Source organism: Motacilla alba, chromosome 4 (assembly GCF_015832195.1).
Source record: "Motacilla alba alba isolate MOTALB_02 chromosome 4, Motacilla_alba_V1.0_pri, whole genome shotgun sequence".
Classification (NCBI taxonomy): Eukaryota; Metazoa; Chordata; class Aves; order Passeriformes; family Motacillidae; genus Motacilla; species Motacilla alba.
In genome coordinates, this window is record NC_052019.1 from 69,619,008 (window position 1) to 69,646,398 (window position 27,391).

General features: G+C 43.7%; 1 long non-coding RNA gene across 2 annotated transcripts in view; it reads right to left on the reverse strand.

Annotated features, from left to right (window-relative positions):
- Positions 1 to 294: 294 nt before the first annotated feature.
- The window catches only part of LOC119700494, a 123,141-nt gene continuing 96,044 nt past the window's right edge, over positions 295 to 27,391 (reverse strand). The window contains exons 2-5 of one of the 2 annotated variants that reach the window (XR_005256789.1): positions 19,968 to 20,078; positions 10,364 to 10,493; positions 8,006 to 8,094; positions 295 to 398 (exon numbers count right to left, since the gene is read on the reverse strand). This is a non-coding gene — a long non-coding RNA (uncharacterized LOC119700494). Of the gene's footprint in view, positions 399 to 7,977; positions 8,095 to 10,363; positions 10,494 to 19,967; positions 20,079 to 27,391 lie in introns of both variants that reach the window. The other variant, XR_005256788.1, reaches the window with a different exon arrangement.

The following is a 27,391-nucleotide window of genomic DNA, read 5'->3' on the forward strand; positions in this document are numbered from 1 at the left end:
AGCAGGTCAGCCTGGGGACAGGGCAAGCACTGAGCTGGAGAAAACGTTAGTAAATAATCCATATTCCCATCACCTGTCCTGCTAAAATTGGTTAAGCACTGCTGGAAGTCATCTCTGAGCCAATGCTCTAGTTTATTCTAGAGAAGATAAGGGAGACGTCAGCACCTGACTGGCAGAGCCCCCAGTGCACGTTCCAGGACCCTCTCCCCACACCAGGCTTGAAGCAGACTTGGATTTGCTGCCTCCTTTCCAAGGACTTCTGGGAAGTGAGAGCAAAGAGATCTCACCTTACCAAGAGCTGACTGCACTCCAGGTCTCTGCACTCAGGGGCCCTCTGGAGTTTGCTGGTGCAGCAGTACCCACAGAGAGCAGGGACAGGTCCTGGGGACCATTTCATCCTGAGAAGAAAGACAGATAAAGTCAGTATTCAGGTGGTTTAACAGAAATGAGAGTACAAGAATGGCTATTTCATCCTTTGGTTGGAAGCAAATAATGCACCAAGTGGATCAGGCCAAACTCAATGGATCTTGATAAGATTTTTGTCCTGATGACCATTCATGAGTGAGTGTAAGGAAATACTAAAATAATGCTGCTGTGGAAAGGCATCTGAGAAAAATACCGAGCACTGCTGCCAAAGTACAGTGAAAGTTTGCAAACCTGAATGAATTTGATAGAAGACTTCAAGACTGTGAAATAAACTTGACAGCATTTATTCATCATCCCAATAATCCTCACCAAACAGAGGCTGTGAATCTTTGGCAGACTGGGAGGTTACGGAGAAGAATAAAATGTTGGTAGTAATATCTGCTCCTTCTACATTTTTACATTATTTTAATTTTTTTTTTTTTTAAACTTGACTCCACTCTAGTGGAAGGGAGAATAATTAGGAAAAGGAGAAAATCAACTTAAGTAAAATCAAGACTTTATTGTTAGGTAGCAGCTGGGATTCTGACGGTCTGGTGCACAAACCTACACGGTGCCTTCTGGAGCTCCACAGTGCAACCACCAGCTGCAGCTCAAGGAACAGCAGGATGGGAAATAAATGAGAGGAAGCAAAGAGAACTCATGGTATTAAGAGTTTAGCCCCTTTCCATTCTCTGTTTAATTTTCCAGGGGTGAAGTGACCAAAGAAAAGATAGAAATAGTAATTTATTCTGGCTGGGATTTTTCACAGCTAAAACGAGGTGTTTATAAAAGGTAGAACATTACTGTTGCTGTGTCTGCACCAGCACCACCATCACCTCACTGAACTGCATCCAAGTGCATTTACAGTTAAAGAAGCCATCTTTCTTACCCTGGTGATGTGCAATAACAAGCATTTTGGAATGAAATGGCAGGTTTTTATTTCTGAGCACCTGCATGTAACATTACATCCCTAACTCTTAGTCTGCATAACTAACACTGTCCACCTGAGGAAAGGAAACTCTGTTTTTACTGGCAAAAACAAATAAATTTAGCCCAGGGTAGTGCAATATGCCTCTTTGAGAAAGGTCCCAACTATAGATGAGAATTTCTTACTATAGGAAAGGTTTCTAAAACCTTGTTACTGAAAAGAACAGTTATCTTGGAAAAAAGGAACAGACAATTTTCTTTAAAGCTCAGCCATTATGAAGTGTGTTTGGGGTTTTTTCATCCTTGGAAATCCACCTTCCCCTCTAGCAGCTTGGAGCTTTTTTCTCTTTATATTAAGTAAGGACAGATTTTCTTACTTTTATAAAAAGCTTGTGGAAAGAAAAATCCTGCTTAATTCTTCACAGCAGATCTTTGAGCACAGACTTCCACAGAGCGACTCTACATTGCTCTGAAAAATGGGAATGGAGTTCTGGGTGCAGCTTACAGACTTGGGCTCTGCTCTAGAGAGATACCTTAAGCAGATAAAGATGAATTTTATTAAGCTAAATCCTTTCATTTCTGCCCTTGGACTTTGGAACAGGTTGAATGTGATTTCAGGACAGATCATATCTGAGCTTTGGACTTTCAAATAGCTGAGAAAAACACACGTGCCCACTTCAAACCTCTTTGATCTGGGAACACAAACCCCGGCCTGTGCCACCTTGTGAGCAGAGGAAGGGGCACAGGGACACACCTCTGCCAACAGCTGGAGAAATTCCAGACTTCTGTGCTGCTGAAAATAGCAATATTATTTGCCCAGTGGGTGCTTCATTTTCTTTGAGCAATGCTGCTGTTCTTCAGCTGCCTCTAGCATTCGATTCAGGAAATGAAATGCTGTGGGGCTCACAGATGTTTGAGGGAAATCATGGACCGTGATTTGGGGAAAATGATGGATGACATTCTTCACCCATCCACTTCAGGTGCTTCTTCCTCATTAAAAATCTATCTCAGGCAAACTGAGTGCACCGTAAAATCTTGCAGCTATGCAATAAAATTCCCTTTTGGACTAAAAACACATCTCTAAGCTGCATGCAGAGGCACACAGCCATCTACATTGCCAGCTTTATCCTGGGAAAGACAGAGGGACCAGGGTGAGGAGTGCAGAATCACTGCACACACAGGTGCATTCTGGCTCTCCTGGAGACTGGGGGAAAGAACACAGGCTCCTGAACCTCCTTCCTGCAGGGAAGTGCAATCTGTGTTGCCTCCTACGGATCTTACCAGCAAACCCAGCCAAAGTCTCTTGCATCCCAAGGATTCTGTTGGGTAACACCAACCAAGACCCATCAGCAGAGATCACTTCCTCACCTTCTTGCCTCTGTCCCTTGGTGGTGCCTTTCCTAGACTTGCCTTAAACTGGGATTTTGGGAAGCTGGAGTGATCCTGCAGCTCTGGGTGGGGGCAGGCTGTAACCAGTGGGGCCTGGCAATGATTCCTACTTCCAGAACCTGAATTAATAATACCAACACATTTTTAACTGACCATTGGAGAAGGATCCAGCAACAAGTCAGCCATTCCATTTATAGCACACAGAAATAATTACCCAAATACATTTCTATCCAGGGAAAGTGTTCTTTACATCTCATGGAAAAATGGGTTCTCTCGGGCTGCAACACCCTGCTGCTAATTCAAGGCTCACAGGACTTAGCTAACACTGAGGGAGAGCTCCCAGCATTTTGCCATCCTCTGAACTCAGCCAGAGCAGTGACAACACTGGCTTGCCCATGAGCAGGCAGGCCTTTTCCCCTGACTGCTCACAGATCAGGTGTCACAAAAATCTATCAGCTCTGAGTGTTTCTCACTGGAGCATCACGTACACACTCCCAGAAAGGGAGAAGCAGGAAAACTCTGAATTATAAAGAAAAGAATTGGAATAATCACAACTCAGATTTTAAAAGCCGTGCTTGCAAGTAAGCACAAAATATTTCCATAGACCCAGCAATGCAGATGGTCAAGTGCTCAGAAATGTTCTGCCAGAGGGCTCTGTCTTCCCCTTCAAGAACTTTTGATACATCAGCAGCCATATGCCTTAATTTACTGGTTTATGCTAATTTCAGTGACATTTTGCTTCTGATAAGAAAAATCTAAGTGATCTGAAAATCTATGTGATGTTTCAAAATAAGTTTTCACTTGAAACGTATAATACATACACACAAACAGATTTTGGTTTGTCAAAACTTCTCCAGCAATACAATAACAGCAGGAAAACAAGAAGGAGCCATGGAAGGAGAAGAATAAATTGCCACTGAAGGAGACTGGGGCTTGTGGTCATGGAAAACCTTCGCTGTTGTTAGACAACTACCTTTTCCACTGGCCAGGCAACAATTGCTTTTGGTCAGCATGTGGTGATCAGATGGGCATCTTCTTGATTCTGCCTCACTGAAAGGGAACTGAAGGATTAAATGATCTCTTGAGAGAACTTCCAAATACACATTTCTTTAGTTTATAGCTTTCAATAGGAAATAACCAAATTCTTGAGTTACTGATTTCACCGGCCAACTCTTTGGACCTACTCCATTCAAACAATGGTGATTACAGAGTATTCTGTAGGTGAGTATCACACCAGGTCATCAGGAGCAAGTCTCCAACCAGGTTCCAATGAAAGATTCACAGACTTGAACTGATCCTTGCTGCTGGTCCCAGTTTTGAACCCCTGGAATCTTTCAATGTATGGCTTCAAGCAAACCTGGAGCTGTTCTAAGCAACGGTCAGGGATGTCAATACTTTTGAGAACGAAAAAGGAAAATTGTCCTTTGACCCTGATTTATGAAATCACTTGCACTCTTTTTAACCCATAAAGAGGGCATTCATTTTTGTCTTACAGAGAAAGCCTATGATGACATTTTCCAGGGATGTTCTTTCCAAGGAGATTCAGCTACTGCCATCTATTGATCTGTACTGTGAAGGGTCACTGTCCAAGTGCACATCTTCCCTGTACCTTTTCTAGCAGGACTGTAAAATATCAGGGTGAGAAAAGGATGCTGAAAGAATGCTTCTCCTTCCCAGCAGTGAAAAGCAGGGATTTGGAACAGGAAGAAAATATAAGGAGTGGTTTGAGGGTGGGGTAAAGGCACATACAGATTGTACATTACAGGGAAATTCTCCAACAAGAAGGGTAATATCCACACGCATGGGGTCATCTGTCACTGACCTCTCTGAACCCCAGTCTGAGATGTGCAGCTGTCCTTTCCTCATCAGCTCCTATTTACATGAGTTGGTCAATGTTCAGCTCTTTAACATCAGCCCAACCTCTCTGGGCATGCAAATCCTCACAGCCTTTGGACAAGAACTTATTTCCAGCCATCTGTGGAAGGAAGGCACTGACCTGAACTAATTAACTGAAATTAAGCCATTAATTTCAAATTAAGCCATTTAATTATTTTAAGGGGATGAGGCCAAAGCAGGAGATGCAGTGAATCAGAACAAGAAGTGAGCTGTGACTTCCAGCAAAGCCCTGCCCACATGCCAGGGAGCAAACTGTGAAGTTGAGGAAAGCAGCTCGGGCAGAGTGAGTTCATGGGAGTGGAGGAGAAAACAGGGAAGCAGCCAAGGTGGAATTTAGTAATTTCCTGGTTTCTGTATCCCAGCAAATTCTGCCATCCCTCAATCCTTCTTTTGGTTTTCCTTGTGCTGAGCAGCAAACAGCCTTTATCTCCTCCAGTCTAATCCCAGGGTCTGACAGCTGTATAACAGACCTAAGGGCTTCTGCCATGTTATGGCTTTCCCCTTCTCAAATAAACAACTTTGATGAACATTTCTTCTCTCACTGCCTCTTTTACCTTTGACCTTGCAAAAATAAGAATTTCCCCCCTTCTGAAAATGAACTTACCTTGTCTAAACAGAAATCTCCTTTATGAATTTGTTTTCAGCTGAAATACAAAATATCCACTGCACACTTCCTGCACTATGTCAGCATCTTGCTAATTACTTAACACAGTTTTCTTCTTTTTCTTTTTTTTTTTTTTTTTATGAGACATACAGGGGAGAGACAGAGTCTGTCTTCAGTTACTCATTTCATTTATTCAAATTACCAATACTTTCTAACCCAATACTGCAAAAAAAGTGCTCTGGGGTAAATTTGGAAGTCTCTTGTGTTGGGATCTCCTGAGTATAATGCAATTAGAGCCATGCCATGAATGACCAACCCTTGAGAAGCAATTATTTCACAACGAGGTGAATTTGCACCTCACACCAAATATTTCTCAGGTTTTTGTGTGCTGGTGCTAAGGAGATTAGAGAGATTAAACAGGCATTTATAGTTATGAAGAGAAACTGAGAGAGATCTTCCTCCTGTGTGAGGCAGCTGGGCTGGGATATCAGGGCTGGAAGGTGACTGAGGGCTCCCTGTGTCCCCTGGACCAGGCTCTTGGGAACTTCTTGATCCCCGCGGCCATGGTCAGGCTCTCCTGGATGAGAAGAGCACTGCAGTGCAGTGTGGCTCAGCCATGATGGACACAGAAAATGAAGGCCATCAGCATTAACAAGGCAGTGAGCTGCTCTGTTAGAGAGTGCTGAAGGCATGGACATCCCATCTGATTCAAGACTGTTCCTCAGGGAATTCCAGCCACCTACTGCCTACTAGGAATATACAGTCACAGGCATTGTCACCCAGCTTGGCTGGTTTTTATTGATGCTATTGCAGCACTTTGAGTGAGTCAACAGCTGGGCCACAGCTCCCAAAGCTCCTGGATTTCCTTGTGTGAAACACATAAATAAAAAGAAATAGTTCTTTATTGCTGGTTGCATCTTCACTAAAATGCTGCACAAGAACAACAGGTCCTTTTCCACTTGAAAACAGAGCTCCACACTTCTGGGGTGGCATTTCCCATTGCAAGGACTGCAGGCTCACCACAGGCCCCTCCTCCTCTCATCCCTACCCTGTTTCCCTTTCCAAAGCAAAGTGACAGCAGTTACTATTGTAACAGCCTGCACACACTCTGCTGAGAATAAATACCCACGTAATGAGCCTGAAATGATATGGTAATTTCTTAATTCAAAACAATTACATGGCTATTTGGGCCCTCCAAAGTAAGGTATTACTTACTCAGCCCAAACAAACTGCTGTTTGCCCAGGTTTTGAACTCTGGTAAACAGCAGTGCAGCAGTCATCTGCATACTGAATCCTGAGACAATTCTCTGTTAGATGTTTACACACACAGAATTGGAAACAAATATTTGTCAAGGCAACGAGCAGCTTTTAGCACAACCAAGGGGAAAAAAACCAAAGCAGAAAGCCCTTGGAAACAGGAGTGAAAACACGGCCAAGTCAGAGTGCCACAAGGGCACCAGCTGGCTCCAAGTCACCCAAGTGCCCTCTAAAACATCTCACGAGCTTGAAAATGTTCCATAAGGGGATGGGAATAGTTTAGTTTATCTTGGCTCGCCATTTGTGTCTGAGTTGAGCGCCTGTCTCCCTGTGTCACCTGGAGACACTGATGGGAAAGCCACCACAGAAATGAAGATGGAAGGAGGAAAGGAAAGGAAAGGAAAGGAAAGGAAAGGAAAGGAAAGGAAAAGGAAAGGAAAGGAAAGGAAAGGAAAGGAAAGGAAAGGAAAAGGAAAGGAAAGGAAAGGAAAGGAAAGGAAAGGGAAAGGAAAGGAAAGGAAAGGAAAGGAAAGGAAAGGAAAGGAAAGGAAAGTAAAGGAAAGGAAAGGAAAAGGAAAGGAAAGGAAAGGAAAGGAAAGGAAAGGAAAGGAAAGGAAAGGAAAGGAAAAGGAAAGGAAAGGAAAGGAAAGTTAAAGGAAAGGAATAGGAAAGGAAAGGAAAGGAAAAGGAAAGGAAGGAAAGGAAAGGAAGAAGGAAAGGAAAAGGAAAGGAAAAGGAAAGGAAAGGAAATGGAAAAGGAAAGGAAAGGAAGAGTGAGGGCAGACAGACCCTTAAGCCCTTGATTTTCAGCCAGCTTCCTCGAGTCAATAAAACATCTTCCACTGGCTCTGGCGAGGGCTGAGCAGGCCTGGATTTCAGAGCATTAATGGAAGACTTAAAAATCATCTGGTGAGCACTAGCAGAGGGCTCTCCATGAATTGTGAATAATGCAAGCGGGAGTCATGACCACTGGCTTCTCAGAGGTAAATTCCTGCTCTCTGAGCTGCCAAAAGCACTGATGAGGAAGGAGCTGGAATTGCACTGAGGCTGCTTGGTGAGGAAGGCAGAGCGCCCTTCAACAGCCAGAGTGGGGATCAAGTACCTCACAGACACCCATGAGTGAAGCATACAAACGGGCTACATTGAGTGGGCTGCTTTTCTTCTGAGATGATTAAATATTTGGGCCTGGAATGGAAATTAAATCCACAGTTGACTTTGTATCCCTCCATTACACAGCTACACTTCAAACACACAACCTTGAGTTTCATACCTGTATTTATATCTTTGGAGTTGCTGATTTAAAGAAGCGGACACAGATGAAATTTCCTACTTCCGGGGGAAAAAAAGATAATGAAATCAACTGAAATCTGGTCTGTCCTTATTAACTACAACTTGGGTGAGAAATAAACTCAGTAGCCCACGTTTCCACTTAAAAAACCAGGCAAACTGAAAAAGCAGGATGTTCAGAGGCTCTCAGATTACAAAGAAATAACACATACCCTGTTTTAACGAGGATGTGCAACTTACAACAGGGTGGTCCAAAGGATATCAACAGAACCACTGTTTGGCTTCCAGAAGCATTTCACATCTGCTAAGAGTCATCTGATGTTCTAAACCTTCAAGAAAGCAGAAAACACATGATTTTCTAACATACATGCAAAAATGTAAACTAAATGTAAATGTAAATGTAAACTAAAACTTCACTTGACTTCAGTGGTAGTGCTCATTTTTATGCATACTTGGAAATTTCTGTTTCAGCATTAGGTATCTCCTAATCTATTTCTATATCAGAGCTGGACTATTCCAGGACTGTCACTTAGCACTCTTGCTGCAGTAAAATCAGCATTATACTCTCTGCTTCATTTGCTGATGCTGTTCATGGTGTAATTTGGAACACTTGACCTTAGCAGAAAAATTGCAGCTTCCCACGGCATCAACAGAGTCATCATTAAAACCCCCCAACACTGTTTTGCATTGTTTGCAAACAAGCTGCATCTAAGAGTACAGCACAACACCACGTGCTCTGCTATTCATGCAATTGTTTGCCCAGAAACCACATTTTTTCTCTCATTATTTGTATTTCTCATGGCTCAGGAAGCAGACTGGGTGCAGTGGAAGGTTGCCTTCCTGGAAGCAGTTTTCTGCTTGCTTCCTCTGGGGTTGTGTCAAGAGGCTGCAGTGTCCCACAGCCCCTTCCCTCCTGTGACCAAGTGCCTTCAGGCTGCTTTCTGCTCTTGGTGCCAGGCCAGCCCCATTCAGCCTTGCTCTCTTGCTGGAGCTGCCTTGCCATTCTGCCACCAGCACTGCTTGAGGTGCTCCTGACACCCAATCAGTGGCACATTTTCATGAGAACCTTGTGAAACTCTCGACAGTTCTCTGTATGGATTCTTTGAAGCACCACAAGAGGAGAAACACCCAAGCACAGGGTCCAACATCCCAAATTCTGGTGCCAGCAGCAGTGCATGCAGGAGCTGTTGTCCATTTTGAGTGATGATGCCCAGATTATTTTCAACACCTCAGCTAAAACGTTGGCTTTTATTCTAATGTGTGATTACATGCACTTGGATAAACTCATTTATCCATCTCAATGCTATTGCTTGTTTCAGCTTGCCTGGATTTAATTCAGGCCTGAGCTCTCTGTGATCATTTGTTCACGTTTATGACATTACACATTGTTGACTAATAGCTTCATTTTGCTGAGTTTCCATTTATTACTGTCACTATTACAGCAGGATTTACATTTCTGCAACTTGCCTATCCTAGCATGAATGTGACTTCACTGACATTTAACACTGATCCTGAAGGCTCCTCTTTGACTGTTTGTCACCTAAAGATCAAATACTTCTGCTGCTGACTTTTAAAATCAATTATAATCTTGCAGGATTTGGCTCAGAGGATAACCCAAAGTGAAAGGCAGGGAGTCTTAAGAGAGAGAGTTTCCCAGTGCATTACATGAGATTGATTTTTCATGTGCAGAAAAAAGAGCTTTGCTGAAGGGAAAAAATCCCAACAAATCAAAAAATCTTCAACTCACAGTCAAGTCTTTTCTATGGTACTTGAAAAATATGCATCAATCTGGTTTTCAGTCAGTGAAATTTTAGAATCTGGTGTAAAAAATTTACATACCCATCAATAATAATTTTATTTGATATTACAAAAACAGTTAAATATTTAAACTACAATTTATCATTTTAAAAATAACATTTCTCTCTCTGCTTTCCAATATTCATCATTTCATAAACTGAATCTGAACTGAATCTCCAAGTTCAATAAAAATATTGAGGCAAAATGAAGTGCTGTGCTGGGTGATATTCCATCAATAGGTAACCAGATAAAAGCCTTCACTTTCAGAGTCATTCCTCGTCTGTATAAATGACAAATACAGATTAACGGAATCCTCAGAAAAAGAATAACACAGGATCTTAATGGAACGAGCAAATGTTTCATTGAAAATACCCTTTCACACTGTGAACCATAATTGTTCTCTAAATTCCCAGCAAGAGCATCCATTCGCCTCATACTCTGAATTAGGCTGAGAAACATTTTAAGGCACTGAATTTGGAAACTGTTGGGGGAATTACTCACAGACGGGTGAGCAGGAGGGCCCCTAGAAGCAGATCACGAGCAAATCTGTTTTGGGGGCAGTTTGAACAGGGTGCTGAACAGCCCCACAGAGCAGCCCTGAGCTGCAGGAGCTGGGGCCGGACCCTCGCCGGGCGCTGCTGTGAGCGATCGCTGGGGCCGGGGCAAAGGCAGAGCAGGAGGCAGAAGCAGGGGAGCGGCGCTGGCGCTGGGGAAGCGGAGCCGCTGCACGCACCAAAGGGGCCCAGGGTCAGGCGAGGCCAGCGGGGCTGGCAGAGAGGCCCAGGGAACAGAGCTGCTTACCTGGGAGCGAGGTGTGGGAGCCAGGATCCCAGGATTGCTGTTCCTTGCCTTTCCCAGCTGCACAGTGCTGCAGGCGTCCTCTCCTCAGCCCTTCTGCTCCTCAGCCTCTCCTGCCCGTGCTGAGAACCCCCTGTTCGTGAGAGAAGAGCCATTGCAGGAGCAAGCCAGCGCTCCCGGGGGACACAGGGGGACCTTGCCAGATGCATGGAGTAACAGGGAATTCGATTTCTGAGCTATTAGCCCACAGTTTTACCTGAAAATGACATCTCAAAGGATTTTCCTAATGCCCAAATTTCTTCAGAAAACGGAGTATTGGGGTCTGCTTCAGCCACATTAGAACAATTTATTATATTAAACAGGACAACACATTTTGCTTTAAAAACAATGATTGTCAACTGCATTTTCTTAGAATATTTCCATCTGGGAATTCAGATGTTTTTAGCACAAGAACTCGAACTTGCTGCAGAGCTGTGCATGCCATTAGCTAGTTACACACATTGCAGTTACCTCACCCTGGGAGAGCTGCTTCCCAGCCCAGGTTTTCCCAGAGACAATTGGAGGCCAGGCAATACTGGGGACAGGAAGGCTCATGACTGAAAGAGGAGGAACCAGTTCACTTGCAGGAATGCAGTGCTTAAGAGCAATCAAAAATGTCATAACAAAGTGTCAAAGTATGTTTCAAATCAATGTTCTTTGAAATCTCCATTTGCCAGAGGCAGATGCTAACATTTTGTCTTTCTGGAAATAAAAACAAACACTGAAACATCCAAGGGGAGGGAAATGTGCCATTTTCTCTCATCTGCTTGTGTCCACTCCCCATTTTAGGACACAGCCTAAGCAATGGAGGCCCGTAGCAGTGAGGCTAAGGGTAAAATGGTTAAAAACTCATCATTTGAGCTCCACAGGGAAAGTTAGTGTGACAGACAGGAATCTGGAGAGCCCCATCAGTGCAATGGAAGTTTTACCTGGGGTAGAATCTTTGTGACTGAAATCTAAATACAGATAAACACATCTATAATGTAACTGTTCACGCACAAACCAGACACCAAAACCCAAATCACAAAGATGCTGCTCTGTCATCAGAGCTCAGCGTTAATTTACTTTCCAATTCCAGCCAATTTGTTATCACAAATGCTCTCAATTAAAATGTTTTATTTGATACAGGGGGAATTAAACCAATCTTTTTATTCTGATGATAGAGATGCACTTAGCAGAATATAAAATAGTGATTTAATAGCTACTTAATGGTCTGAAGCTTTAAATGAACAAATCATAAATTAAGGCTTGTGTAGCCTGTTATGCTTTCCCATTTGGATCCTAAAAAACCATTTGCATTCATTGTGTAGGTCTGATACAGAACACCTTGCTCCCCAGTGACATTCAGCTGCATCCCAGTATTTGTCACCAGACTGAGCTTGACTCTGCTGCCTTTGGAAAAGCTTCTGGGTGAGGTGTGGGACACGGCCTCTCCTTGGACAGAGCCATTTCACTCTTCTCCAGGTGACTCTGAACCTGCCTCAACACCCAGCCTGACCCACACTAAATCCGCTGCTTTGCCTGCAGCTCACTGCATCATTTCAGACCAGGCAGGGGGGATGGATCTTTGAAACTCCCAAGGAAAACTGAACACAAAACCTGGGGAAGTAAATGCGAAGTTTACAGTGAGACTGTAGGAAAGAAATTCCTTCCCAAAAGTGCTGGCAAACACTGCTACCTTAATCAGATCCATGAGTCAGTCTCCCTTTCTTCCTGAGTCACTGAGATTACAACACATCACTAATTTAGCAGTTAGGAAAAAACCCAATAAAAATAACACACACTCACACATATATTTGTGTATTTAAAGACTCATCATAAGTTAAAAATATAATTTTTCGATTAAAGTATTTTGAGTGGAAAAAAAATCTGAAAATAGTCAAAGCTAAATAAAAAGAAAATGCCTAAGTTTTTTTCTCTCGGAATATGGTCTGAAGATCTAAAACAGAATTTATTGTCCTTTTCTTTCAAAATGCGTAATTCAGTGTGTTCCACAAGCAGAAAGTTTTAAATTCTATCACCAAAAGGAAAAATGACTGTTCTAACAATTTCATTCCATTCCCCGGGGTTTTTTCCCTCTTCTGGGCATTCTGTGGCAATCCCTTTCCCTTCAGGCACCGGCCAAGAAGGCGTGCTCAGCTGGCCTCAGTGGTGCCTCCGAGGGGCACTGTCTGTTTGCTGCTGCCATCCCTCACTGGGGTTTGCATTCCCCCCGTGCTGCATCCTTAGTGCTCGCCCTGCTCCGCAGGCTCTGTCACCTCCAGGTCACTTCAGTCGGTTCTGCCTCCTGGGCAGTTTCCTCCCATTAAGGAGCTGGGTGTGCAGTCATTCTCCCATGACCAATTAGTCCTGGAAGCACCATCGTGCCTTTGCTCTTGTTCCCTCTCTCAGATCCATTTTCAGCTTTTTCCGTGTCTAAAGCCTACCAGGATTCCATAATGACAATGTTAGTATCTCAAATGGCACCTGAGAGCTTACATCCTCCTATTTCAAAACCCCATTATAGTTTTAAAAAACAATAAATAACCCCATTTTAATGCCACAGAAATTCATATGTGACTCCTCCATCACAAAAACCTGGTCCAGCTGCCTCTGGGACTGTCAGCACAGTAAATTGATGGCATCAACTAAACAAGCTCCACCAAACAACATAATTCTCCACTTTTCGGGGGGAAGAAAAAGCTGCAGCAGCAGCATCTCCTGCAGTCTGGTTTTTGATTAAAGAACCAAAACAAACCAGTGAAAAAGCAACAAAACTTATCATTAGGCCTTCAAAAATGCACCTGTTTACGTTCTTCACATCTCTGTCACCTGTCAGGGACTCTGATATTTTCAATGAATTGGTCTAGGGAAGCCCACAAGAAAAGAAATTGGCGTAAAAATCAAGAGCTATTAAACATTCTGACTAGCATTCATTCACTTTTGCTGAACTCACAGATCACAAACTGTGGCACAGACTAAATTAGAGCTGTGACAGCTGAACTCCCGCTGGGGTGGCAATGCACACCAGCCCTGTGAAGGAGTTTTGTGGAGAGGTTGAAGCTTAACTAACTTTTCACACTCAGAAAGGCTAACTGCACGTTTTGTGACTTCCAGATCACCTCCACGTGCTGTGCTTCTCCAGGCATGCAGTCCTTGCTTCTCCCAGTGAGGTAGCCAAGCAAGTGGTGTATCCAGACACTGAATGTATCCTCAAATAGCTGCTGAATCCACCACTGAGTAAAAGCAAGTACAGGTATTTCTAAATTACCATCATGCATGTAATGGCACCCCAGCACACACAAGATTTCTTCCAGTCAGGAGGAAATTTCATATAATGATACTTGGTAGATATGATACAATATAGGTTGTGTAATAAATGTTCCATGAGAAGTCAAAATTACAGGGCTCCTCATCATTAAGCATCTTAGGAGTACTGTGCTCCCAAAACACAGAGAATTAACCCCAGAAGACCCCAAAGTTCTCTCCAGCAAGTTGTGCTTTAACAGGGAGTTTCTCCCAGAGCTGCAGCTTTCTCTCTGACTTGCTTCTCATTTCCATCTGCCTACTCTGCCCCAATCCCTTCCACCTTCATCCCTTCTGCTTCCTCTGGGTTATCTCAGAATCCACGTTCTACAGAGACTTTTGAAGCACTGGGACATGTCAGAGGGGTTCAGATCTTCTGACATGAGGGTTTCATGCAGGAAGTACTGCAGTGACCACAGGAACTGATCCCTCAAGGGAGAGGTCCCTGGGGACTGGGAAGAGCCCAAGTGCAGTGATGCAAACTGTTCCCTGCACTGATTTACCCCAAAGTGACTGAACTCTTCCTGCACACAAATGGTTCTGTGTTGTGCACAGTTTAAAAGGACCATTGCTGCCTCCCAGGCTGCTCATGAGCCAGTAGAAAACACCACTGGGGCAGGTCCTGCCTTGGCTTCAGACCAGGCTCTTCCTGAAACAGTTGTGCATCCCAGTTCCAGGGGAACCTGACTTCCCCACCTTGATGCTGTTCCAGCACGGAGTCAGACCCTGCCTGGGAACTCCTCCCCGCTTCCTCAGGGCAAACACAAGCTGCCAGCTCCTGGCCCCAGCAGCATTTTGGCAGGAAATCCTAGAACTCAAGAGAGCTTTGTAAAAGCAAGCTTCTCCATCTACATTTTCAACATTACTGTTTGATTTGCAAGTTCTCTGCCAAACACTCTCTCATGCAAGTCCATTTGCATTTCTCTGCTAAAGACTGACTCAACAGAGGAAGAAGACTATTCTGAGAAGTCCCCAGACACAAGAATGGTAGAAAGCCAAAGAATAGTTCCAAACCTGCCAAGGATTGATACAAACATAAGGAAGGAACAGCAAAGTGCTCCAGTGAAAAGTTCTGCCCAAGAACTCTTCCAGCCACCATGTGGATTTGCAAGATGTTGAACAGCAAAGAATACTAAAAGCATTTCAGCTCCAATCTAGCATCACAAAAAGTGTTTATTCACTTTTTATCCTTAATCTTTTCAATATTTTCTGTTTCTGAAATATGGATATTTATAACAGAGTGCACCAAGATGTTATTTTGATCCTTACAGGAACATCAATTCTCCACTAATCAGTGAAAAAATGTTTCATCAGAGATAAAAATACTTGTTCCTTGAGGTACTGAGAGCAACCACTGAGAAGAGATTACAGCATCATGGTGAATACATTTCACTAGCACAGATTTCTGCAATACCAGGCAAATTGATGAACAAGATAATTTTTACAGGCCATACTTAGCATTTACTTTGCCAATGATATTGCACAGTTTGGGTATTTCACTAAATGTAAAGCAAAACCAAACTGTGGGCACAGACACACATGAGTATAAACACAGATGTACCTAAATCCTTCTCAATGTTTTAGGGTTTTATATTGTCCATTTTAAGACTTTTACAATACCCATGTTTTACAATAACAGCACAAGGGAGAACCATTCTAGCAGCTCGACACCAGAAGCTTTAAATTTGGTTAAAAGCACTCTGGTTTAGCTTGTGTTTTATAATTAATATTAACATGACTGTTTTCCAAGGGATAACATTTGGGCAAACAATCAGTAGTTCACAAAAAGCATATGAAAGTCACCAGTTCTCCAGTTTTCACAAATGCCAGCATATAAACTGCCAGCCACTTAAAGCAAAAAGCTACTGATACAACAAAAGAAATCAAAGCACTGTCTAGAACATTCTGTGAGCATTTGCAAATGATTACTGCCAAAACAGGATCAGTGCAAATATTCTTCACACACACAGAAAAGACAACACATAAAATCACCCTTCAGAGTTCTGTGTGTGTTTCAGCTGGTGAAAGACTAACTGAAGTTTTGCTGTAAAACTTTTAAAAAACCAGAAACTGACACAAATACTGGAAATTTTTATAAAGGATCCAGGATTTTGACTGGCACAGTTTTTGACACTGTTTTTAAGATTAATATTAATGACAACTTCTGTAAAAGAAGTTACTCTGAATTGACTGTCTAGAAATGGAAGCATCTTTAAAAAAATATTATATGGTGCATCATAATCCATTATTTAATTGGAGTGTGTTAGGCTGCTTTATTTCACAACCCACTAAATAAGTTTTATTTCAGTGCTTACTGCTTTTCCTGTAGTGAAAAGAAAGCAAGGTTTCAAAAGTTACTGATGAACACTCAAACATGGAAACAAGACAAATATTTTCAGTTCTATTACCCTGCTCCTGTCCCTTTGTAAGGAGTAACTGAATTTAGAGAGAGTGACAAACCAAGGGAAGTGTAATCAGACATTCAAATCTAAAATTCCCACCAAGTTCTGGTGTTGCTACTGCTGCTGCATTGGCAGAAAGCAAATTCTGCCTACAGATCTCTCAAATCTGCACTCAGAGCAAGGAAGGAATGTGCTGAGCAGCCAGCAAGAGCGGCACTGAGCTGGGTTTATCCCTGGTGCTCCAGAATCAGCACGTCCTCCAAGGAGCACAGTGAGCACTGTCCCCAGTGCCTCCCAGAGCTCTGGAATGGCACCTGACCAGCACCAGGCTCCATTTCCCATCAATATTTTGCTGGCTTCTCTCCTCAGTGACTGCTTCCCATGAGCCTCGAGTGCAGGAACAAGAACAGACCTGCAGCTAAGCCATGGCTGAAATTCCTCATGAGCTTCTATCACACAGGGGCTTAGCACTGAAAAGAGACGTTCCATAGAGGCTGTGGGAGTGTTTCTTTATTCACAGCTCCTTGTCCTTCACCAGGCACGGCTGAAGCCCTGCCATTCTGGACTCTGCACCAACAGCTCAGCACTGGGCTGGTCCCTGACTCACTGACCTGCATGTTCTCCTGAAGGAAAATAACCCTACATATTGGGGTTTTTTTTTCCCTTCTTCTTATATAAAAAGGCTAAAAATAAATTGCCATTCTTATCTTTGAAAGCAGTCACAAAACTCCATGTAAAAAACCTATTTCCAAATAATCTTTGTTTATATTAACTTAATCAATATGTCAGTTTTGAGAGTGCTCAAGTTGTTTAACTCCGGACATGACAGAAAAAGCTGAAATTGTAGATAATGGGAAAGAATATTTCACAAACATGTCCATATCCCTCTTGAGAAATTTTAAGTAAACAGGGCATTATCCACTTTTAAATTATTCTTATTTACTTGAGAGAGTTCTGAGATTGCATCAAGTACTTAGGTCAAAAGTTGAAACATGAGTTAGAAAAATAGGGTGCTTTTTATCCAATATAAATGTTCCCAAGAATTTTGTAAGGCAAAGAGATGGGTTTCTGTCCCTGAATTCCTTTAAGTATGGATTCTAATCCACCTCCACAAAGCCCTGCACTACTCAAGGCATAACAGACTTACCACAAACATAGTTTTTAGACTTGACAAATACATATTTTCAAATTGATCTTCCATGATCAAATAACCATCTAAAGAAAGCTTTCCAAGTTGATTTCTGCTGTTCTAACCTTTTGCAAATCAGTTGTTTGGTACCTTTTTCTGTTTCACCTCTAAATATCTGCCAGGCTTGGAGAGACAGTGCACAACTGCATCATCAGGAGAGCGCTGTTCCCTTTGAGGCCTCAGTCCCGAGCCATTACAGCTTTGAAAGGCTTTCATTGATTGCACTGGATGGCAGAACAAGCCGTGCCCAGGATATGTTGCAAATTGCATTTGATGTGCTCTGGCTTTTTCCCTTTAGATACCTGTGTGATCATAGGCAAAGACAGCTCAGCCTGATTTGTAACTGATTTTTAGAAGAGGGGCTTTTTTCCCAAACAATTGGCTAAAATGAGTTTCTCCTGATGGCCAATTGGTTCTAAGCATGAACATTTTCCCTAATTCTGTTTCTTTTTCAGTCCATCGGCTCTCTCTCAGGGCCTCGCACAATGCTGCTCAGTAGAGCCCTGAGAGACTCTGAAGATGCTGCCCTGCCGAGGGGTGGAGGTCAATGAGGGAATGCTCTCGTGACCTCTCTTGTTCTGAGCTCCCAAGCAATGAGTTGCTTGCAGAAGATGATTTTTTAGCTTTCCCACTGAATCAGTTAATTGCTTCCCACGTTCACAGCTAATGGGATGTGTGAGAGGCAGTGGTGGCTCCTGCTGCTGCCCACACTCATGCGGTGCCACCCGCGGCGCACACGGGTAACTGCGCGTTTTACACGGTGCCGCCAGGGCTTTGCAGTGACAGCAGTCCCACATTCCTGCCCCCTTTGCACCTGAGTCAGTGGCACTGCCAAAGCCATTAAACAGGCATCTGTGCCCAGAGAGAGTCCTGTCTGCTTGGATATGACAGGTGAGAGCCAGAGTCCTTACTGCTTTCCTCCTTGGGACACTGAGCCCTGAGGAGAGGCTTTTCTTGCTCGTGCCTCACCAGAAGGTGCTCTCCAGTTCAACTCAGTGAGGCTTTATTGGCCTGAAAATGCTCTCACCAAAGATGCCAAAGTGAATTCCTCAGGCCCAGAGTCTCAAAGATATAAAAGGTGAGAGACGCTTGTGAATGCTTGTGAAACAAAACACAAAGAAAACAAGGAAAAAAGTACTAAGCCTTATCTTTTCCTTCAGTGTAATAGAAAATAATAACTAAAACAACTCTCTCTGAGTCATCCTCAATTAAAATGCCTTAAGTTTTGAATTTAGCAGCCTAAGAGATAAAACACCTCTGAGGAGCACTGAACAGCACCAAAAGAAATATTTTTACCTGCATTCTCCAATATCATGCGTCACGGACATATTTTATGAAAATCCTTTGCTAGGATTTTCTTCTCCTGAGAAGCTGAGGAGCCTCAGGAAAGAAATGGAAACAGTAACTACCTGCTGCTGGGGAATGCAAGAGGTGCTTCCTTGATTGGTCCATGGCAGGTGTTTCTACTTAATAACCAGTCAAGGATACAGCTGGGTCAGACTCTCTGACAGTCACAAGATTTTATTATTTATTACTTTCTATTCCTCTCCAGCCTTCTGATGAATCCCTTCTCTCTATTAGTATATTCTCTCTTTTAGTATAGTTTTAATATAGCATTTTTAATACAATGTATATCACAGTATAATAAACCAGCCTTCTGAAACATGGAGTCAAGATTCTCGTCTCTTCCCTCATCCTGGACCCCTGCAATCCCACAGCCATGTCACCCTCAATTCTCCTATGACAACCATCCTTATTTTTTTTGTATGTGCTTTAAAATTCAAGTAGAGAAACTTTTGTTTAAAAAACACCATTGTATATATATATATGTATATATATATATATATATATATATATATATATATATATATATATATATATATGGACACACAAATAAAGAGAGAATTTTAAGGATCAGAGTATTTTGGCATACACATTCATTCCATCTTTTACATTTTGCCTAACCTAAACATCATTTCTGTTTCTTCCATGGGTAAAACCTGCAGGCACATGTGACTGCAAACACACAGAGCTGGGACTTGGTGTTTTCAAGGTCTGTACAATCCAGACAGAGGGGTTTGCCAAAGCTTAAATATTTCTTATCGGCTCCAACCTCTGCTATTGATCTGGAGATTTATGGCTAAAACTGAGTAAAGGATGTGACCTTGCACCAGAGCTCCTGGGATTGAAAATGCAACTTGACTCAGCCCTATTTTATATTTTATTTCATTAGACATATATTTTGCTTTCTTACCATGTGACTTGTGTTTGGAGGGAGAGGGTAACAGGGACACGTTGGGATAAAGCTGAACACTCACAGCACTTTGTGTCATGCTGTTTGAGGTGGGCCACAGACATTCTGGCCTGATGTTTCTTCTAATGCTTCCACAACCCCACAGAGGTCCCTGCTTACACTTAAGGTATTCAAAGGCTCTTACAGTAGGAGCCTGACAATTCTGCTGACGTGTTTATTCCATAAAGTGGTGAGCCACTCTAAGAAATCCCAATGGTCCATGGCTGCATTTTTAAGGAAATGCATCGTTGTGACTGAAAATGGTTCAGGTTTTAGGACAACAACAGCTACAAAATGCTGTGGTGCCATGCAAGTCCCTGTACACCCACCCCCGTGTGCATGAGACACAGCTGTGTGTGAGGGGAGAGGCCAGGACATGTCAGGTTTGCTCACACTGACCTGCAGCCACAGCTCTGCCCAGCTGAGGCAGCGACTCACCCGCAGAGCTGGGATCAGCTGGAAAGCTCTGCTGGGCCCTTGAGCCACCCAATCCTCCAGCGCAGGGCTCCTCTGGAACAAGGAAACATGCCATTAGAACTCCTGTGTGAATGGAACCTGTCTGCCTGGAAAATTCAATACCTCTGATGCTGCACTCTCCACAAGAGTTGGACACAAAGTGTTGCAGTAATGAAATATTGATATTGAAAGTAGAGAAGTACAAGCTCACAACACAATACATCACAATACAGTTTAGTCACCAGCAATAACTGTGCTGTACTTGTGGACTAAATGTGCTGGTGTAAAAAAGGAAACAGGTAAGGACTCTATCTTTACTTCCACATATATAAAATAAAATAAAATTTAATTAAAGTTTGATTTGTCTTGGCTGTCTTTTCAATGGTTACTGCTCACCTCGAGTGCAAAATTTGCTTACTGTCTAAAGCAAGTTCAGTTGTACCCCAAGAAACTTTCAAACTAAAGTTAAGAAAGAAAGGAAGGAGGCCTGGATGCTCCAGGAAGATGCTCAGGTGCTGTGTTATTTATCGTGGCATTCCTGGGATCTCAAGAGATTCCCTGTCCCTGCTGCCATCAGCTCGTAGCTCAGCACGCCCTGGCTCACACGGCAGAGCCCCGGCAGCAGCGGCAGGCACAGAGCTGCGGTTCCAGGCTCCGCAGCCGGAGGCGTTTCCCGGCTCTGCTGTGCCCAGGCCGCTGCTCTGCTCCTGCAGGGAGAGCAGCGAGCCCAGACACGCTCGGCAGCAGCATCGGAGCTGGCTCTGCACACGAGGGAGGATTGGCGTCAATTTAAACTGTTCTCTGAGTCAGGCTCATCTCAGCAATGGGACTCCTCCCAAGTGCCACCTCCCAGCACCAGGGAATGAGGACATAAACCAAGGGCAACTGTTGCGGCCACCCAAAATTTGGGTGACTGAAATCAGCAGAGTTAAATCCGGGAGTGGGACGGCAAGCGGGGTAACTGAGGGAAGGAGAGGTTCTGGCTTCAGCCTCTGGCCTAACGTGAACTGAATGGATAAGAAGGAACAACCTCCTGCCACCTTTGTAGCTCAGCCATCAGACTGGACAACAATTACACAGGAATTTCCCAGCAAGCTGAGTAAGAGCGGCTGGAGCCTGGTGTGGCTCTCAGTGCAGCTCAGGATCAGACACAGCCAACCCCACTGCTGAGTCAGCAGTTTGAGCTGTCCTGCTCTGGGCTTCCAGGGTCTTTGTGCATCCCACAGGCTGTACAATCCAGCACTGAGGGAGCCACACCCACAGAGACAGGAAGGGGCAGAAGTGATAAAGCTAAAGCTGGACAGCGACAGGATCAGACGAGACCAGGATTAGCTCTGGAGTGAGAGGCAGATACAGCTGGACTCAGCAAAACAGTGATAAAATCATCACCATCACCATAGAACAGTGTCTGGAGTTAAAAATACACAATCAAGAAATGTCATCAACAGGCACTCTGAAAAACAGAGAAAATCAGGAAGGGGAACATGGAGAACACTCTGAATGCAGCCTTTTGGAAGGTAATAGCTGTGGTTAGAGCTGTCAGCTATAAACCACTCAGAAGACAGATGCACTTGAAATGTCTTGTCCAATAAAGATCCCAAATGTCACTCAAAATGATCAGACTATTTATTACACACTGCAATGGAAACATGTGAGAAGGCATGGGATGACAGAACAGAGACAGATGGACTCTTTGCTACATGTCATTTAACATCAATCACTGACAAGAATTTATTAACACAGTTGCTGCTTTAATGCATTGAACAAGCTTAAAAACATTCAAGGCACTGGATGGTAAGTGATCATTAAAATGCCTGTCACAAGGCTTCAAAAGCTCCAATAGTCTGCTGAAAATATCCAGTGTCATTATTTATCAAAAAACCCAAAACCTTAAGAACAGGTGTCACTTGGTTTTTGAAGAATTAAGGTTGTTTGTCCACCAGCAGTCACTGGAAGATGAATTGAACATCTACATTCTACTGGTGATGCTGGTTTCTGCTCTTCCTTCACCTAACTCTGCTTGTCCCCTTAACTTTTAAGCATGATCCTTGCAAGGACCTAATGGAAGCAGGACAGAATGACTGCCAACAGGACAGACCGAGCAGAGCTCTTAGGGAGGCAACACCAAGCTGCTGGTATCCCAAATATCACGTGTTTTCCCAGCACAAACATCTTTGCACTCATGTACCCCTATTTCTCAAAGCAGCTCTGACCCATCAGCACTAGGCATTGTCCCATAGTGCTTCCAGGAGAAACTCACCAAACAACAAACACCCATGACACTGACAAAGAGCACAGACCTTGGCTCATTCCCTCCCCTGCCAGAGCTCTTCCCCCAGTTCAGAGCTGCCAGGTCTGGGGAGCAATCCTTTTGGCATTTCCAAACAGTTACCTGTAAGCCCAGCTATTGGGGTACAAGTGTTTTCTAGGGAAAAAAATTCCATGAAAAACATTCAAAAAAAACCCCCAAAGACCTCATTGTATACATTTCATTTCTAAGCTGTTCTAAAACACAGGAATCTAAAAAGCAATGTCCGTTTTTACCATAAATGATGAATAAAAGTATATTAATGCGTGATATATTTTTGCAATGGTTTAAAATATTTTATATCATTATGAAAATCCTAAACTTCTCTGAAACCATCACCTTTTCATGGAAGTCCACTACCAGAGATGGCAACTATTCAATAGTGATCCCAAAGATACTTTGGTGTGAAGAGAGAGAGATTATTTCTGGAAAAAAAGAAACCAGGAAAAGAGGAAAAGAGCCCCTTTCCCACCCTGCTCCTCTCCCAGTATTCACAGCTTCCTAACGAAGCCTTTCAGCAATGTTTATACACTGACACACTTAAAAACTAAAAGGCAGAAAACAAAATCTCAAACACTTATTCCAGAGGGATGCTTGAGAGGGAAAATTTAAAACCCTTGCCATTTTCACATGGAGATATTTTTGTTATCCTGCTGACACTGACAGAAGATTTAATGTTTGCCATCTCTGTAAAATCCTTTAACCAGCTGAATTCTCTGTACACAGCACCAAATCTGCCTGACAGACACCACCCTGGCCCACAGCTATGGGAATGGGGGAGATCTTACACTCCAGCACTCTCCCAGAGCTACAGGAGCTACAGGAACAGAGCTCTGGCCTTTTTGTCCAAGCCCCGTTGCTTGGCAACTCACGGAAGATTTGTTTAAGAATATTTTTGGGAAAAAAGGCCCTCTGTTTAACAACAGAGTTTTGAGGATTGAAACTGTGGAGTTTTGATTAGCTGAGAGTCAGTAACAATTCTTAAGGAGAAAATCACTCTCCCACTGAAAACTTTTCCCCCATTTCAGAAGGCAGGAATTCCTGGTTGCTGCCTTTGCTGTTCTTTTCATTTTCAAGCTAATAGTGACCCTGCTCTCCCGGCATCTCCCTGCTCCTCCCCTGAGCAAGGAAGGTGCCGCCGCGTTCGCGGGCTCCGGCCGCGCCTCCTCTCCGCGGGATCGTTCCAGGAGCGCCGGGGAGGAAGGACAAACGGCATCCGTGAGCCGCTGCGTGTCACCGGAGCCCCGATCGGATCGGACTCGCTGCCCCTGCAGCCACCGGTGGCTCTCCGTGTTTTATGTCCCAGCACAGCTCCGGTCAGGCTGGCTGGCCAGAGCACGGCTCCCGTCCCCATGAAGGATGTGACAGCTCTGCGGAGCGGGCAGGGGCGGCACAGCGCGGGCACGGCAGCTCCAAGGAAAACACACAGCCGCTGCTTGCCTGGCTAAGGGCTGGAGGTCCGCCGGCAGCCGGACAAACAGCAGCAGCCATCCACCGGGGGGATGTGGAGGAGACGTTCTGCAGGTGTGCTGGGTAACTCTGGGGCAGTAGGTCACTGATGTGCTGACTCTGGGTATTTATTCACTCAGCAGTGTCTAAGCCTCCAGCGGTAAGGGCTGGGGTTTATTTCCTCCCGTGAGGAACGAGAAAGGCAAAATGCCACCAGAGTTTGTTGTGCCAAATGAAAAGGCTCCTGCTCAAGGGCTTCCAAAATTGCAATTCAAAACCCGGGAAAGAAAGCAGTCTGAGATAAACATCATTTGCTGCTTGATTAAAACACTCACAGAAGTCTTGAACCGTTACGAATAATAAGTAGGTTCTCAGTGGAAGATTTCTAATCCAGTTATTTTTAAGAACTGCTAGAAATACAGCTAAGCATTATCACCTTTGCCCCAAAATCATGGCAGCAACACAGCAAATGAATAATTCTGGCAAACAGTATCAGGAATTAGTTTAGAACTGTTCCATGAGACTCTACTGTCAGGTATCACCTCATAAAAAGAAATAAAAAGCCAAGTTTCTCAAATGTCTCACCAGGGTGACACTTTGGGATGCAATTTTACATGGAAGGATAAAAATGCTAACATAGGACTTGAATATTTGAAACTCATTGGAGAGAAAATTTGTTATGGCTTCTAAACTATTTGTACTGTGCCATCTGAAAGAACATTCTATAAATTTCCATGTTTTTGTAAACATTAAAAATTTTTAGCCTCAGTCTGTCAGATTTCATTTCCCAATGCCTCAAGAGTCTTGTTTTTCACCTTGATGATTCCTGTTTTAGAGCAGGCCAAGCTGGATCTGATACAGAGCATCCCGGCAGATCCCTCACCCACCTATTTTGGTTAAATTTAGGTACCTTTAGCTCACGGAAATACTTTGTTTAAATTGTGTGACATTTCTCAAGATTCTGTATTGAATGACATACCCCAATTTGGCTACAAATTTTCACCTAAAAGAATGGAGGAAAGGAAGGAAAAACAGAGTCCAGTGTTGTGAGCAGAGCAAATATTCTCAGAATTATAGGAGTTTCATCATTTGCATCCAGAGGAACATGGAACACTTAAGCAGCACCAAGATCATCTGCGCCCAAAGGCCACGCCAGAGAAAAGAGTCACAAGCTCAATCTAAAATTCCCCCTGTGCTGGCAGCGCCAGGGCCCTCCAGATTGCTCCTTCTGCTCGACCCCTGCACAGAGAGCAGTGCCTGCAAAGGCAGCTTCAGGCAGAGCAGCTGCCAGGCAGGGCCAGGCAGAGCCCAGGGCAGTGCCAGCCCCTGCCTGCCAGCCGGGCAGGTCACAGGGCTGTGAGGAGGCCAGGAAGCCGCCCTTGGAGCAGGAGCAGCACCTGGGCTTCAGTAGAGACCAAAAGGGAGAAGAACACTTGGTGTGAGAAACCCCAAAATGCTGCCACTGCAGCGCTGGGCCCCGGAACCAAACTTCTGACTCAAGTCCTTACTTTACAAGTACATGGAAATTAATTCCTGCTGCAAAACCCCCACATTGCCTACTTTTTCTCTTCACAGACTTGCTCACAAACAATAAAAAGGCAGAAGAGACCAAAGCAAGGCTCCCTGTATTGCTCCAAACTGACCCGAAAAACCCACAAGAGCTGGACAGGCAATGGCTAAGCAAATCTCAGTAATGAAAAGAGATGTTAGCTGTTGGTTGCTCTGTTATTACTAAAATGTAATGTTCAGTGACAACTTAGGAACAAAAGGATTAGAGCAAGGACATCAGAGATTAAAAATGCAGAGTAATCGTCAACAGAATTAAAAACTGTAATTCAGTGAAGTTGCTCAGTGGTGTAAATGCTGCCCCTCAGTGATCTTTTGGCAGTGTGCCACGTCATGGCTCCATTTTTCATTCAGAAACATGGTCAGACACTCACTCGGCTGGCACCAGTTAAAAGCCAAATGCAGGGAGTTACACAGCATCCAGTGGCCGGGGTTCCAAATCCTGGCTGCTTCCAGAACTCTGCTGCAATCTTGTGTGACAGTGCAGAGACGAGAAGCACAGAAATGAGGGGATGACTGTGTCCAGCTGGCACTGAGGCCATCGTTCAGACATCCCTCGCTCCACACGTGACTCCTGTCTCAGCCTTGTTCTCTGTCCTGCAGACTCCTGGTACCCAATTACACACAAAAAAGGCGTGTAATTCATTGACTCCTCACCACAGGGTTACAGCCCTATCCTGGAAGGAAATAAAATCCCTCAATGACATTTGCACATTCTGGCAATTCCATCTACCCAGGGTTAGCAGCTGGACCTCCAGAACTCATCCTGGGGAGGAGAAATTCCCTTCTGCCTCTCTGAACCAGCTCCAGCACTTCCAGACTTTTCTCTGCATTCACAAGGAGTAGATTTTCCAACAGCAATACTGAGAAAAAGCACAATGTCTGCCACACACACCTTCTGCAAACACTACATTATTTTACTGCAGCTGGGAGGAAAAGCTGCACCATCCTCCCTGTTTCAGGCACAGATCAGCTGAGAGGCAGCAGCAGCACAAAAAGAACACAGAAATATTCACAAACTGCTGATACATTTTCCCATTTGAAACCACAATTTCTTGGGCAAATGGCCTGTGCCACACAGATGAAGCCTACATGGACACTTGAAACCCACTTAACCCTGATGATGTTTAACCAGGGAAAACTCAAATGCCAAACAACCTGAATAAATGCTGCTTGCATTAGTTCTTGCAGATATTTTATACGGATACACAGACAAAATTTACACACGAGCCAAATTTGTTCAGGTAGCTCGAGAGTGGAGAAGATTTGGAATAAATCCATAGTCATCTAACAAGGCAGAAAAAACAAACCATCAGACAAGATGAACATTGCATATGAGCCACTGCTTAGGAACAATCAATAAGCAATTATTAAAGTCAACCCACTTCAGAAACAAATAAAAACATCAACCCAGAAAAAATTAAAAATACTTTAAAGCCGAGTCTTATTTTACATCAGAAAAAGATTACCCTTTCTCTGCAGAGGAAAAAACAACTGTACCCTGAAATTGTTTCATAAACCAGTGCATCTCCCATTTAGCTGCTTTAGTCACTTCTCAATTGCCAATTATTTATGGCAATGTTAGCTGTGCAGCTCTGAACTTGTGCTGGCTGATCGTAAGCAACTCAAATACCTGATTCCAGGCAAGGATTAACTCTGTAATCATGGCAGTTCTTCCAATACCAACTCATGTGTCATGGTTTGACGCTGGCCCAATGCCAGTGCCCCCATGAAAACCCATCTTCCCTGGTGTCTGCTGTGAGATGTGATCAGAGACAGAGCAAAGCAGGCCTCCACTTGCAACAAAAGAAAAAAAACTTTATTATTACACAATTATAAGATTAACACACAGAGCAGAATGGAAAAACCTTTCAAACATTTCTCCTCCCCCCACTCAATTCTTACAGAATATTACAGAACCTTAGATCTTAATCCAGTCCATCACCCTTCAGATAATCAACTCAGTCCATCTCCACCCTTCAGATAATCACTTCTCATTTCATTAAGGAGAGAAGGAGCCCTCCTTGTGCCACCACAGGTAAAT